The sequence below is a fragment of the Schistocerca serialis genome, chromosome 5, assembly GCF_023864345.2.
Source record: "Schistocerca serialis cubense isolate TAMUIC-IGC-003099 chromosome 5, iqSchSeri2.2, whole genome shotgun sequence".
Lineage (NCBI taxonomy): Eukaryota > Metazoa > Arthropoda > Insecta > Orthoptera > Acrididae > Schistocerca > Schistocerca serialis.
Genome location: NC_064642.1, coordinates 464,796,572 through 464,810,280, shown reverse-complemented (window position 1 = coordinate 464,810,280; position 13,709 = coordinate 464,796,572).

Sequence of the window (13,709 nt, the reverse complement as noted above, 5' to 3'; positions counted from 1 at the left end):
CATAACAGGTACTTTTTAGCTACCTTTTTAAATAAGTGTATTTTTGCAATTTCTTTTATCTGTTTTGGTAATTTATTACGCAGTTTTATTCCTTGGTAGAAAATGCTGTTTTGAGTGTTATGTTTACTGGAATAACTGCATACACCGATATTTATGAATGAAAATTATTAGTATTCCAACAGTAATACCTCGATAACATACCTCTTAGTACATCGAATGCTAATAGAGAAGTGAAACATTAGAAGAGGAAATCTCTGCTTCCTTCCTAAATTATTTGTTCCTGTTCAGAAAAAGTAAATGTAGTTTTCTTACAGAAATCTGCTTTTTACTTTTCATGTATACAGTCTTTGGACTATAATTAACATTTGTTAGCTAATCATTAACATTATATATTACCGTCTTACTAGTGACATAAGTTTTTTACATGTTACAAGTAAAAAATAGGCAATGCAAGCCAGTGTCGTATTCAGTCGATATGCTTACAACATATGCTTTGGCTGCCTTCTTGTTTAAGACCTACGCTGCAAGTTTGGACTATTGCGTGACTCTGAATAGATTTCCCGTAGCAAGTACGACTGCTTTGGCATATTTCACGGATTTGATGTATTTCACAAAGTTTATTCTTGACATAGGAGCAGGCCATAGTCTGATGTAACTCTTTCTTCTACTCCCTCCCTTACAACCACATTCCAATCCCCCACGACTTTTACATTTTCATGTCCCTTTACGTACCGAGTTACCCGTTCAATATCCGCATATACTTTATCTATCTCTGCGTCTCCTGGATGCAACGTTGTAATGAACACTAAATTGTCGTTGTCGGTATTGGTTTGCTGTCCATTCTCATGAGAACCACCCTATCAGTGAACTGTTCACAGTAACTCTGTCTGCCGTACCTTCCTATCCACAATGAATGGTACTCCCGTTTTACCATTTTCTGACGCTGTTGATATTACCATGTACTCATCTGCCCAGAAATCCTTGTCTACTTTCCATTTCACTTTGCCGACACCCACTGTAGCCAGAATGAGCCTTAGGATTTCCCTTTTCAGGTTTTCTACCTTCCCTAGCACGCTCGAACTCCTGACATTCGATGCCCCAACTCGTAGAATGTTATCCTTTCGTCGGTTATTCAATCTTTTTCTCATGACCACCTCCACCTTGGCAGTTCCCTCCCGGAGATTCGAATGGGGGACTGGTTCAGAATCTTTTGCCAATGGAGAGATCACCATGATACTTACCAATTACAAGCCACATGTTCTGTGGATACACATTATGTGTCTTTAATGCAGTGGTTTCCATTGCGTTCTGCATCCTCATGGTTTGAAAAGGCTGCCAGATACAGGAAGATTTCAGTTAGATTACATCATGGTCAGGAAGAGATTCCGAAATCAGATATTGGACTGTAAGGCGTACCCAGGAGCAGATATAAGACTCAGATAATAATTTAGTTCTGATGAATAGTAGACTGAAGTTTAAGAGTCTAGTCAGGAAGAATCATTGATCAAAGAAGTGGGATATGGAAGTACTAAGAAATGAAGAGGTACACTTGAAATTCTCTGATGCTATGGACGCTGGGATAAGGGAGAGTTCAGTAGGCATTTCAGCTGAAGATGAATGGACATTTCTAAAAAGGACCATCACATAAGTTGGAAAGAAAACCGTTGGTACAAAGAAGGTAACTGCAAAGAAACCATGGGCAACAGAAGAAATGCTTCAGTTGATCGGCGAAAGAAGAAATTACAAAAATATTAAAGGAATTTCAGGAATATACAAATACAAGTCACTTAGGGATGAAATAAAGAAGAACCTAATGTGAAATTGCTGCATGAAAAATGTGAAGAAATCGAAAACGAAGTGATTGTTGGAAGCACTGACTCAGCGTATAGTAACTTTCACTGAAACTAAAAGCAAGGGCGGTAACATTAAGAGTACAATTGGAATTCCACTGTTAATTGCAGAGGAATACATTGAAGGCCTCCATGAGGGGAGGACTTGTCTGTTGACATGGTAGAAAAAGACACAGGAGTCGATATAGAAGACATAGGGGATCCAGTATTAGAACCAGAATTTCAAAGAGCTATGGAAGACTTAAAATCAAATGATGAAGAAGGGATAGGTAACATTCCATCAGAATTTCTAAGATCATTGGGGAAAGCGGCAACAAAACAACTATTCACGTCAGCGTGTATAATGTAAGAGTGTAACGATATACCATCTCAATTTTCGAAACACATCATCTACACAATTCCGACAAATGCGAGAATTATCGCACAATCAGCTTAACAGCTCATGCATCCAAGTTGATGACAAGAATAGAAAACAGAACTGAAGATATGTTAGATGACGACCATTTTGGCCTTAGGAAAGGTAAAGGCACCAGAGAGGCAATTCTGACGTTGCAGTTGATTATGGAAGCAAGAATAAAGAAAAATCAAAACACGTTCATAGCGTCTGTCGACTTGGAAAAAGAGTCTGATGATGTAAAATGGTACAAGATCTTCGAAATTCTGAGGAAAATAGGGAAACACAGGTAATATATAATATGTGTAAGAACCAAGAAGGAATAATAAGAGTGGAAGACCAATAATGCACAGAATGTTCTGGTTGAGAATAACAAATTATTTAGGTATAAAGAAATGGCTCACCAAAAGGCAGAAGTGCTTCGTCGTCGACAGATACACAAACAACAAAGTACAGAGCTTTGCTCTGCTAGCTTTCGGAATGAAATTTATTTGTTAAGCTGTAGGAGAAATATGCACACACACACACACACACACACACACACACACACACACACACACATGCACCACACACCTTTCTGCCTACATTGTGCTCATTCAGCTGCCAGCTCTTTCTTGGCCCACAATTAGTATACTCGGGTGACGTGGTTGTGCAGGGTGGGGTGGGGTGAGTGATGGATAGAGGTGGGAAGCAGGGAAGGGGTTGGGGGGGGGGGGGAAGCCATCCATGGGCTAGCCAGGGGTGCAGGTAGAGAGGCCGGTGTTAAACGGCTGAGCACGAGATTTCACGGACCAGGGCATGAGATGGCAGCACACAACTAGCTGACAAATATTGGATGGTTGGGTGGGGGTAATGGGAAAAGGCTGGTGTACACACACACACACTTTTGCATGTGGGCTGGGAGGACAGTGAGGTTCCTTAGGTTTAGGCCAGGGAGGTTACGCGAGTGAAGGATAGCTCCCATCCGCACAGCTCAGAAAAGCTGATGGTGATGGGGAGGATACAGGAGGCATGGGTTGTGAAGCAGCCATTGAAATCTCGCATCTTGTGTTCTGCTGCATGTTCCGCCACTGAGTGGTCACCCTTTTTTTGGCAATAGTTTGCAGGGGCCATTTATTCTAGTTGACAGCTGGTTGGTTGTCATACCCTGTGAAACGCTGTGCAATGCTTGCAGCAGAGCTGCAGAACACACATCCTTCCAATTGTACTCCTCATCAGTCATGAGGTTCTTTGGAACTTTCTTTGCACACATTTTGCAAGTCCAAATCCTCTGTTAAAATGTTTGAATTTAAACATTACTGATAATTTTCAGTGTCAGTCGATTATCAGACCTCACAAGACACTTCATTCATTACACATTGCCATCCACAATGTTGTTGAAGGCCTTCCAACACGAGCTTCGGCTTCAGATTCTTGTCTACCTGCTAAAACGGAATTGCACCACATGAACTCTGTTGCCCTGTACACGTAATGTTCACCTCCTTTCTCTATAACCCCTTTGGAGCTCTTAATAGTTCTCAGCTTCGCTAAACTTCACACATAATTTTATAGTGATGGTTTTGCCTGCTCTTGTACATATCATTCTTCAAATACAACTTTACTTTAGACGCTATTGACGTGCAGTAGCGGTACTTCAAGCTATTACTGAGTCACGTGTACGATTAAACATAAGAGCGTTGCGAAAGTTAATTCAATGATGTTATCAGTTAATGAATAGTGTTGCCTCCATACTTCTCTTATACATCTCATATGTCTACACTGTAAATGTTTGTGATGACTACGTGTAGACTCTGGTGTCCAGTCCATAGAGGAAGGAAAATGAATGTTGCATTTCCCATCTGTGAATAGATCATTAGACATGGATCACGACTTCGCATTGTAGAGGGCCGACAGGTACCCCGACATTTGCATTCAACCATCGTAATGAGCCCAAGGAAAAAGTAAACAAAGATCTGAATTGCAGGACTCAAAGTTGTTGTGGTGGCAAATAATTCACTCCTCTGTATTGTGAACAAGGCCGCCCACAATGATCCCATGCTCACTCATTGAGATACTGCATAAATATATGTGATCTGAGCCAGAACGTGATCTTGTGTCGAATGAGAGAGTATCGAATGCCCGATGCACTCTAAAACAGCTTCCATAACGACAGCAGAGACAGCGTGGTAGGCTGGGACAGGAGACATCACAAAAAGGTGGATTGCCGGATCTACCCCCTGAGATCTAGCCACTCTCTTTGTGGCTTAACAGATGTAGACGAGTAGAGCAGTGATATCGTAGCACGTGCGAGCAGTCTGCTGGTAGTAATCTGAATATAACTAGAGTGAAGGGCCCGTGGTATCCTACGGACAATACAGTAGTGATACATGACCAATAACCTCAGTATTGTTACACATAAAACAATTTTTTTGGTGTTAGAAGAAAACGTATGGAGGAATCCAACAACAAAAATAGAAGAGTGACCAAGAATACGGCAATTACTGAATAGGTACATAGATGCCGTACTGCATAATGCACTGGCCAGACAGGCAGAACCCTTCACACACATATCACTTGGATGCATTTTTCGTCTGAATTATTTTGGCGACTCAGTAATTTCTACCCATAAGTACACCTTAAGCACAAAGTAAATGAGAAACAAAAAAAGTTATGCACAAAAACCAAGGATAAGAATCTTTATGTTTTGGAAAAGTTTGGCATTCGTATGCATTTCCTAAAAGCACCTGGTAACTTTCAAAAGAAAGAAAAAACGGAATTTAGTGGCCCAGCTTTGTTAAGCAATAATATAAAGTGCCAAATAATTTAGAAAATGAAATCTCTTTTACCTAGCTAAAATAAACATATGACTTCTGGAATCGGCAATAAAATGAAGTCTTTGCACAGTTTCTTTGTGTGTAGAACTGTGCCATATATGAAATGGAACAAAAGTGTTTGCTTTCATTTCATGTGCTGTGCGAGTGAAAGTGCACAAAAGTGTCACTGTAAATATTCGCAGTGGCTACTTTCAACTCCGCATTAAAATATCTTTAAGAAACAGTTTTCAAATTCATGTAAGAAAGAGGAACATAAGAGTAGTTATTTGAGTACATTATTTTATAAGAACAAAGATGGTGAAATACCAATGGAAATACTTTAAAAAACTGACGGAGATAAACCCACAAAGACTGACACGTAATGTGCAGGATACGAAGTTTATGATTTCATGGGCATCTTATTCAGCATTGCAGTATCAGTCGCAGTCAGGAACGTAAGCACTCGGTCATGGGAAAAATGAAAAGAAGAAACGTTTCCGGATAAAAGTGATTGACTAAGACTTTTCAAACCTTTCATTAAATGAAAGGAAAATCTTATACTGCACTCATCTGAGAAAAAATTCATTATAGTGTAACTCAAACCACCTCATATCACGAAAAAGGAAAACACTGTTATACTGAACACTAGTATTTCTAGTATGTCCCGAAAACACATTTACAATTACTGTGCCTACTGATAGCTAAGTATTCCTTCAAAGAACAGTATATTCCGTTCATCTGGTCTGGTACGAAAAGGAATTGACGTAATACATAAAGCACACCAGTGGCAAGACGCAATCAATACCTTCACTGCGCGATAACAACAGGGAAGTCACTGATGACAGTGCCACTAAAGCAGAGTTATTAAACACGGTTTTCCGAAACTTCTTCACCAAAGAAGACGAAGTAAATATTCCTGAATTGCAATCAAGAACAACTGCCAAGATGAGAAACATAGAAGTAGTTATCCCCGGTGTAACAAAGCAGCTTTAATCACTTAATAAAGGCAAGGCCTCCGGTCCAGATTATATACCAGTCAGGTTCCTCTCAGAGTATGCTGATAAAATAGCTCCATATTTAGCAGTTATATACAACCACTCGCTCACAGAAAGATCCGTACCTAAAGACTGGAAAATTGCTCAAGTCACACCAATACCCAAAAAGGGAAGTAGGAGTAATCCGCTAAATTACAGGCCTATATCACTAACGTCGATTTACAGTAGGGTTTTAGAATATATACTGTATTCGAACATTATGAAGTACCTCGAAGAAAACTATTTATTGACATATAGTCACCACGGATTCAGAAAATATCGTTCTTGTGAAACACAACTAGCTCTTTATACTCATGAAGTAATAAGTGCTATCGACAGGGGATGTCAAATTGATTCCATATTTTTAGATTTCCAGAAGGCTTTCGACACCGTTCCTCACAAACGTCTTCTAACGAAACTGCGTGCCTACGGAGTATCGCCTCAGTTGTGCGACTGAGTTCATGATTTCCTGTCAGAAAGGTCACAGTTTTTAGAAGTAGACGGAAAGTCATCGAGTAAAACAGAAGTAATATCCGGCGTTCCCCAAGGAAGTGTTATAGGCCCTCTATTGTTCCTGATCTATATTAACGACATAGGAGACAATCTGAGTAGCGGTCTTACATTGTTTGCCGATGATGCTGTCATTTACCGTCTTGTAAAGACATCAGATGATCAGAACGACTTGCAAAATGATTTAGATAAGATATCTGTATGGTGCAAAAAGTGGCAATTGATCCTGAATAAAGAAAAGTGTGAAGTTATTCACATGAGTACTACAAGAAATCAGCTAAATTTCGATTACACGATAAGTCACACAAATCTGAGGGCCGTAAATTCAAGTAAATACTTGGGGATTACAATTACAAATAACCTAAATTGGAACGATCACATAGATAATTGTGGGTAGAGCAAACCAAAGACTGCGATCCATTGGCAGAAAACTTAGAAGTTGCAACGGGTCTAGCAAAGAGACTGCTTACACTACGCTTGTTCGCCCTATTCTGGAGTATTGCTGTGCCGTGTAGGATCCGCATCAGGTGGGACTGACGGATGACATCGAAAAAGTACAAAGAAGGCAGCTCGTTTTGTATTATCGTGAAATAGGGGAGATAGTGTCACAGACATGATACGTGAACTGGAGTGGCAATCATTAAAACAAAGGCGTTTTTCGTTGCGACGGGATATTCTCATGAATATTCAATCACCAGTTTTCTCCTCCGTTTGTGAAAACATTCTCTTGGCACCCACCTACACAGGGAGAAATGATCATCACGATAAAATAAGAGAAATCAGGGCTCGCACAGAAAAATTTAAGTGCTCGTTTTTCCCGCGTGCCGTTCGAGAGTGGAACGGTAGAGAGACAGCATGAAGGTGGTCCTCTGAACCCTCTGACAGGCACTTTATTGTGAATAGCAGAGTAATCACGTAGATGTAGATGAAGTCTGGAATGAACGCAAGATAATGACAGCCGAGTTTCAGAAGCCTATCGGCACGGCAACTACACTCCTGGAAATGGAAAAAAGAACACATTGACACCGTTGTGTCAGACCCACTATCCTTGCTCCGGACACTGCGAGAGGGCTGTACAAGCAATGATCACACGCACGGCACAGCGGACACACCAGGAACCGCGGTGTTGGCCGTCGAATGGCGCTAGCTGCGCAGCATTTGTGCACCGCCGCCGTCAGTGTCAGCCAGTTTGCCGTGGCATACGGAGCTCCATCGCAGTCTTCAACACTGGTAGCATGCCGCGACAGCGTGGACGTGATCCGTATGTGCAGTTGACGGACTTTGAGCGAGGGCGTATAGTGGGCATGCGGGAGGCCGGGTGGACGTACCGCCGATTTGCTCAACACGTGGGGCGTGAGGTCTCCACAGTACATCGATGTTGTCGCCAGTGGTCGGCGGAAGGTGCACGTGCCCGTCGACCTGGGACCGGACCGCAGCGACGCACGGATGCACGCCAAGACCGTAGGATCCTACGCAGTGCCGTAGGGGACCGCACCGCCACTTCCCAGCAAATTAGGGACACTGTTGCTCCTGGGGTATCGGCGAGGACCATTCGCAACCGTCTCCATGAAGCTGGGCTACGGTCCCGCACACCGTTAGGCCGTCTTCCGCTCACGCCCCAACATCGTGCAGCCCGCCTCCAGTGGTGTCGCGACAGGCGTGAATGGAGGGACGAATGGAGACGTGTCGTCTTCAGCGATGAGAGTCTCGTCTGCCTTGGTGCCAATGATGGTCGTATGCGTGTTTGGCGCTGTGCAGGTGAGCGCCACAGTCAGGACTGCATACAACCGAGGCACACAGGGCCAACACCCGGCATCATGGTGTGGGGAGCGATCTCCTACACTGGCCGTACACCACTGGTGATCGTCGAGGGGACACTGAATAGTGCACGGTACATCCAAACCGTCATCGAACCCATCGTTCTACCATTCCTAGACCGGCAAGGTAACTTGCTGTTCCAACAGGACAATGCACGTCCGCATGTATCCCGTGCCAACTACCCTGGCCAGCAAGATCTCCGGATCTGTCCCCCATTGAGCATGTTTGGGACTGGATGAAGCGTCGTCTCACGCGGTCTGCAGGTCCAGCACGAACGCTGGTCCAACTGAGGCGCCAGGTGGAAATGGCATGGCAAGCCGTTCCACAGGACTACATCCAGCATCTCTACGATCGTCTCCATGGGAGAATAGCAGCCTACATTGCTGCGAAAGGTGGATATACACTGTACTAGTGCCGACATTGTGCATGCTCTGTTGCCTGTGTCTATGTGCCTGTGGTTCTGTCAGTGTGATCATGTGATGTATCTGACCCCAGGAATGTGTCAATAAAGTTTCCCCTTCCTGGGACAGTGAATTCACGGTGTTCTTATTTCAATTTCCAGGAGTGTATACCCGTATACACCATACTGCCTGGCCAATTGTTTCGCCGCTTCTACCGTTCATGCATCCTGCCTCCAGGTTAGAGGTGGCGGTTACCATTGAAACAATCGGTTTTCGGTTGTATCGGTTTACTTTGACGCCAGGTTAACCTGACCGTTAAAACCGCTCAAAATAGCCGGTTTCTGAAATAATCGAATTTTGGTTCTTTTACTCCTATTATTTCCTATAATAAACGCAGAAATCAAACAAAGATGGAACCATTTCGACTGCCTTAGCTTCATGATACATAGAACCGAAATATTAAATGAAGCGCACACGGAAACACAAAGCAATAACACTAATGACATGAATAACAGGAAAAAATGATACACTCTTACATACAAACAGAAAGCAACACACAAGATTACAAATATACTAAAGAAACAGGGAGTACAAATAGCTTACAGAACAAGAAACACACTCCAATCACATTTACAAATAACAGAAAAAACAGATAAATACCAAGGAGCAGGTATATACCAGCTAGAATGTCAAGAATGTAAATCAGTATATCTGGGGATGACAAGCAGCAACTTTAAAACTAGGTATAAAGAACATACAAGAAGTTGTAAATATGAAAACAGTCATTCTACCTTCGCCGAACACCTGATAAAACATGGACATGAACCATCCAACGTGGAATGTGACATGGTAGTTATCAGAGTGAATAATCACAACAAAAAGCTCCTAACATTGCAAGAAAACTTTCACATACAAAGAGCCATTGCAATGGAAAAGAGGGTACTCAATGACTAAATCCATATAAACAATAACTCCCTGATCATGCTAGCCACTAAAACAATAGCAAACCGAAATGTAACTAGGATAAAAAATTAATGAATCTCCTTCCCCTCTCTTCTCTCTCTCTCTCTCTCTCTCTCTCTCTCTCTCTCTCCAACACACACACACACACACACACACACACACACTTGCACAAACTTATATTTTAAAAAAAGAACTAAGAATACGTTTGTTAACAGCAAATTACACACACACACACACACACACACACACACACACACACACACACACACACACACATTCTCACCCACACACTCACTCACTCACTTATTCATATTTATTAAAAAAATAAAAAAAAAACAACAGCAGAATACATACACGCGCGCGCACGCGCGCACCCGTACGCGAACACACACATACAACAAATCTAAAATATCAAACACAACAGAGACAAAATACAGACAAAGACACAACACTACACACCGAAAACAGACATATGTTGATCACCAAATGGAAGTAAAAGTGAACATGTGATGTGACAAGTGTGTATGAAACAACGCCAGAAATCGGCCAGCTGGAGTATAAAGAACAACAAATACATCTTCAGGAATACACACATGTGTTAACAGCGCTGGAAATCGTAAGTAACACCGAACTATACACTCACAATACGAAACTTGTGCTACAGAAGTTGCTCCTAACCTAAGAAACAAGACAAAAACACGACAAAATGTATATATCAGCATATTATATTTATCACATAATACGTTCATTGTATGCTTAAAAAGAAACATATATTTCAGGTCACTGATGATGCTTCCTAAATAAAGGAAGCGAAACACGTATGGCAACAAACAAACTGCCTTCATTTGGTGGCGTAGACGACACATACCTTCACGAATTTAGAGCAACTAAGGGAAAGACAAAAACAGATAAAAATTACGAAAATAATAGAAAGCTTTGTTTGTCCGCCGTTCGCCTCTTTTCTCGAAAAGGGATAGGTGACTAAATCCTAGAAAAAATCATCAATATTCTCCTACTGAGTCTAACATTTTGAAGCTCAACTCAAAAATCATGTCGTAATCGACTATTATACCACTATTTAGGCATTACGAAGTCAGTGGTGAAGGGTGAAAACTGACGCTGAAGAATATCTTTCGTGTTAATTTGTCCGATTCAAAGGGCTAAAATCAGATAAAGTCATGTTATTTAGACACAGGCAGTAGATCAGAAAGTTTTAAGTTTTCTATTTATATTAAGTCATAAGTCTGTTGTGGCTCCTCCCGCTTGTAGTCTTTTAAAGCAAATGGAGCATTGTACTTCACTGATACCGCACTTCGTGGAAACTTCTAGACTAGGGGTGGTGGCACTCTGTAATACAATTGATGTCCGACAACGACAGTCACAAACCACCATGTTAACCAAAAGGGGCAGACCATGTACACGCGTATCATCTAATACGTCACACCACATGATAACAGATACATTATTGTTTCAGCAAAGCAGTACCAATTCTTATGCTACAGTGTGTTGCTCGTTTCTGTTGGCATTGTTATCAAATAGCACTGATCACTTTTCCCATTAGGTATTAAAGCGCAGTTCGATTCCCGGCGGGGTCAGGGATTTTCTCTGCCTCGTGATGACTGGGTGTTGTGTGCTGTCCTTAGGTTAGTTAGGTTTAAGTAGTTCTAAGTTCTAGGGGACTGATGACCATAGATGTTAAGTCCCATAGTGCTCAGAGCCATTTGAACCATATTAAAGCGCAATATTTCAAAACAGTGGAAATTTAAAAAATAAAAAGTACTGGTTTTTTAAAAAAAGGTTTTTTTAAAATCAAAAATTTCAGTACTGGTGTTACGGCTAACTAATATTTCTGTATTTTTTATCCGGTCTGTAATAAAAGATGAAAAAACACCGGTTATAATCGAGACCAAAGAAAGCGGTAAATACCCCTTTCTCAGAATTAATACCGATATCGGTTTTAAACGGTCGGTTTTTCCCATCCCTGGTCCAGGGACTCGATTCTCCTGTGAGTACAGCTGGATGGCGGGTCGGCGCTCAACACGTAACAATTATTTCTCATCCCCACTTGCTGACCTAATTCCATCACTCCGGAGACATTCTTAATTAATCTTTTCAACACCATGTCTTAAGCTGTCAGTTTTCTAAACGAAAAAACTGTACGTATGCGATGAATGCAGTCGGACCATTTCACGTGTAATGGGACCTGTTACAGTAACATGGCGCTAGGTAAACACTGTGGTCCATTGATCGTGACCGGGCCAAATACCTCACGAAATAAGCGTCAAACGAAAAAACTACAAAGAACAAAACTCGTCTAGCTTGAAGGGGGAAACCAGATGGCGCTATGGTTGGTCCGCTAGATGGCGCTGCCATAGGTCAAACGGAAATCAACTGCGTTTTTTAAAAAATGGGAACCCCCATTTTTTATTACATATTCGTGTAGTACGTAAAGAAACATGAATGTTTTAGTTGGACCACTTTTTTCGCTTTGTGATAGATGGCGCTGTAATAGTCACAAACATATGGCTCACAATTTTAGACGAAGGTGACAGGCAGGTTTTTTTAAATTAAAATACAGAATGTAGGTACGTTTGAACATTTTATGTCGGTTGTTCCAATGTGATACATGTACCTTTGTGAACTTTTCATTTCTGAGAACGCGTGCTGTTCCAGCGTGATTACCTGTAAATACCACATTAATGCACTAAATGGTCAAAATTATGTCCGTCAACCTAAACGCATTTGGCAATACGTGTAACGACATTCCTGTCAACAGCGAGTAGTTCGCCTTCCGTAATGTTCGCACATGCATTGACGATGCACTGACGCATGTTGTCAGGCGTTGTCGGTCGGTCACAATAGCAAATATCCTTCAACTTTCCCCACAGAAATAAACACGGGGACGTCAGATCCGGTGAACGTGCGGGCCATGGTATGGTGCTTCGATGACCAATCCACCTATCATGAAATATGCTATTCAATACCGCTTCAACCGCACTCGAGCTATGTGCTGGACATTCATCATGTTGGAAGTACATCGCCCTTCTGTCATGCAGTGAAACATGTTGCAGTAACATCGATAGAACATTGAGTAGGAAATCAGCATACATTGCAACATTTAGATTGCCATCGATAAAATTGGGGCCAATTATCCTTCCTCCCAATAAAGCCGCGCCATACATTAACCCGCCAAGGTCGCTGATGTTCCACTTGTCGCAGCCATCGTGGATTTTTCGTTGCCCAACAGTGCATATTATGCCGGTTTACGTTACCGCTGTTGGTGAATGACGCTTTGCGCTAAATAGAACGCGTGCAAAAAATCTGTCATCGTCCCGTAATTTCTCTTGTGCCCAGTGGCAGAACTGTACACGACGTTCAAAGCCGTCGCCATACAATTCTTGGTGTGTAGAAATATGGTACGGGTGCAATAGATGTTGATGTAGCAATCTCAACACCGACGTTTTTGAGATTCCCGATTCTAGCGCATCTTGTCTGCTGCTGATATGCAGATTAGCCGCGACAGTAGCTAAAACACCTACTTGGGCATCATCATTTGTTGCAGGTCGTGGTTGACGTTTCACATGTGGCTGAACACTTCCTGTTTCCTTAAATAATATAACTATCCGGCGAACGGTTCGGACACTTGGATGATGTCGACCAGGATACCGAGCAGCATACAAAGCACACGGCCGTTGGGCATATTGATCACAGTAGCCATACATCAACACGATATCGGCCTTTTCCGCAATTGGTATACGGTCCATTTTAACACGGGTAACGTATCACGAAGCAAATACTGTTCGTACTGGCGGAATGTTACGTGATACCACGTAGTTATACGTTTGTGACTATTACAGCTCCATCTATCACAAAGCGAAAAAGTGGTCCAACTAAAACATTCATATTTCATTACGTACTACACGAATATTTAATAAAAAAATGGGGGT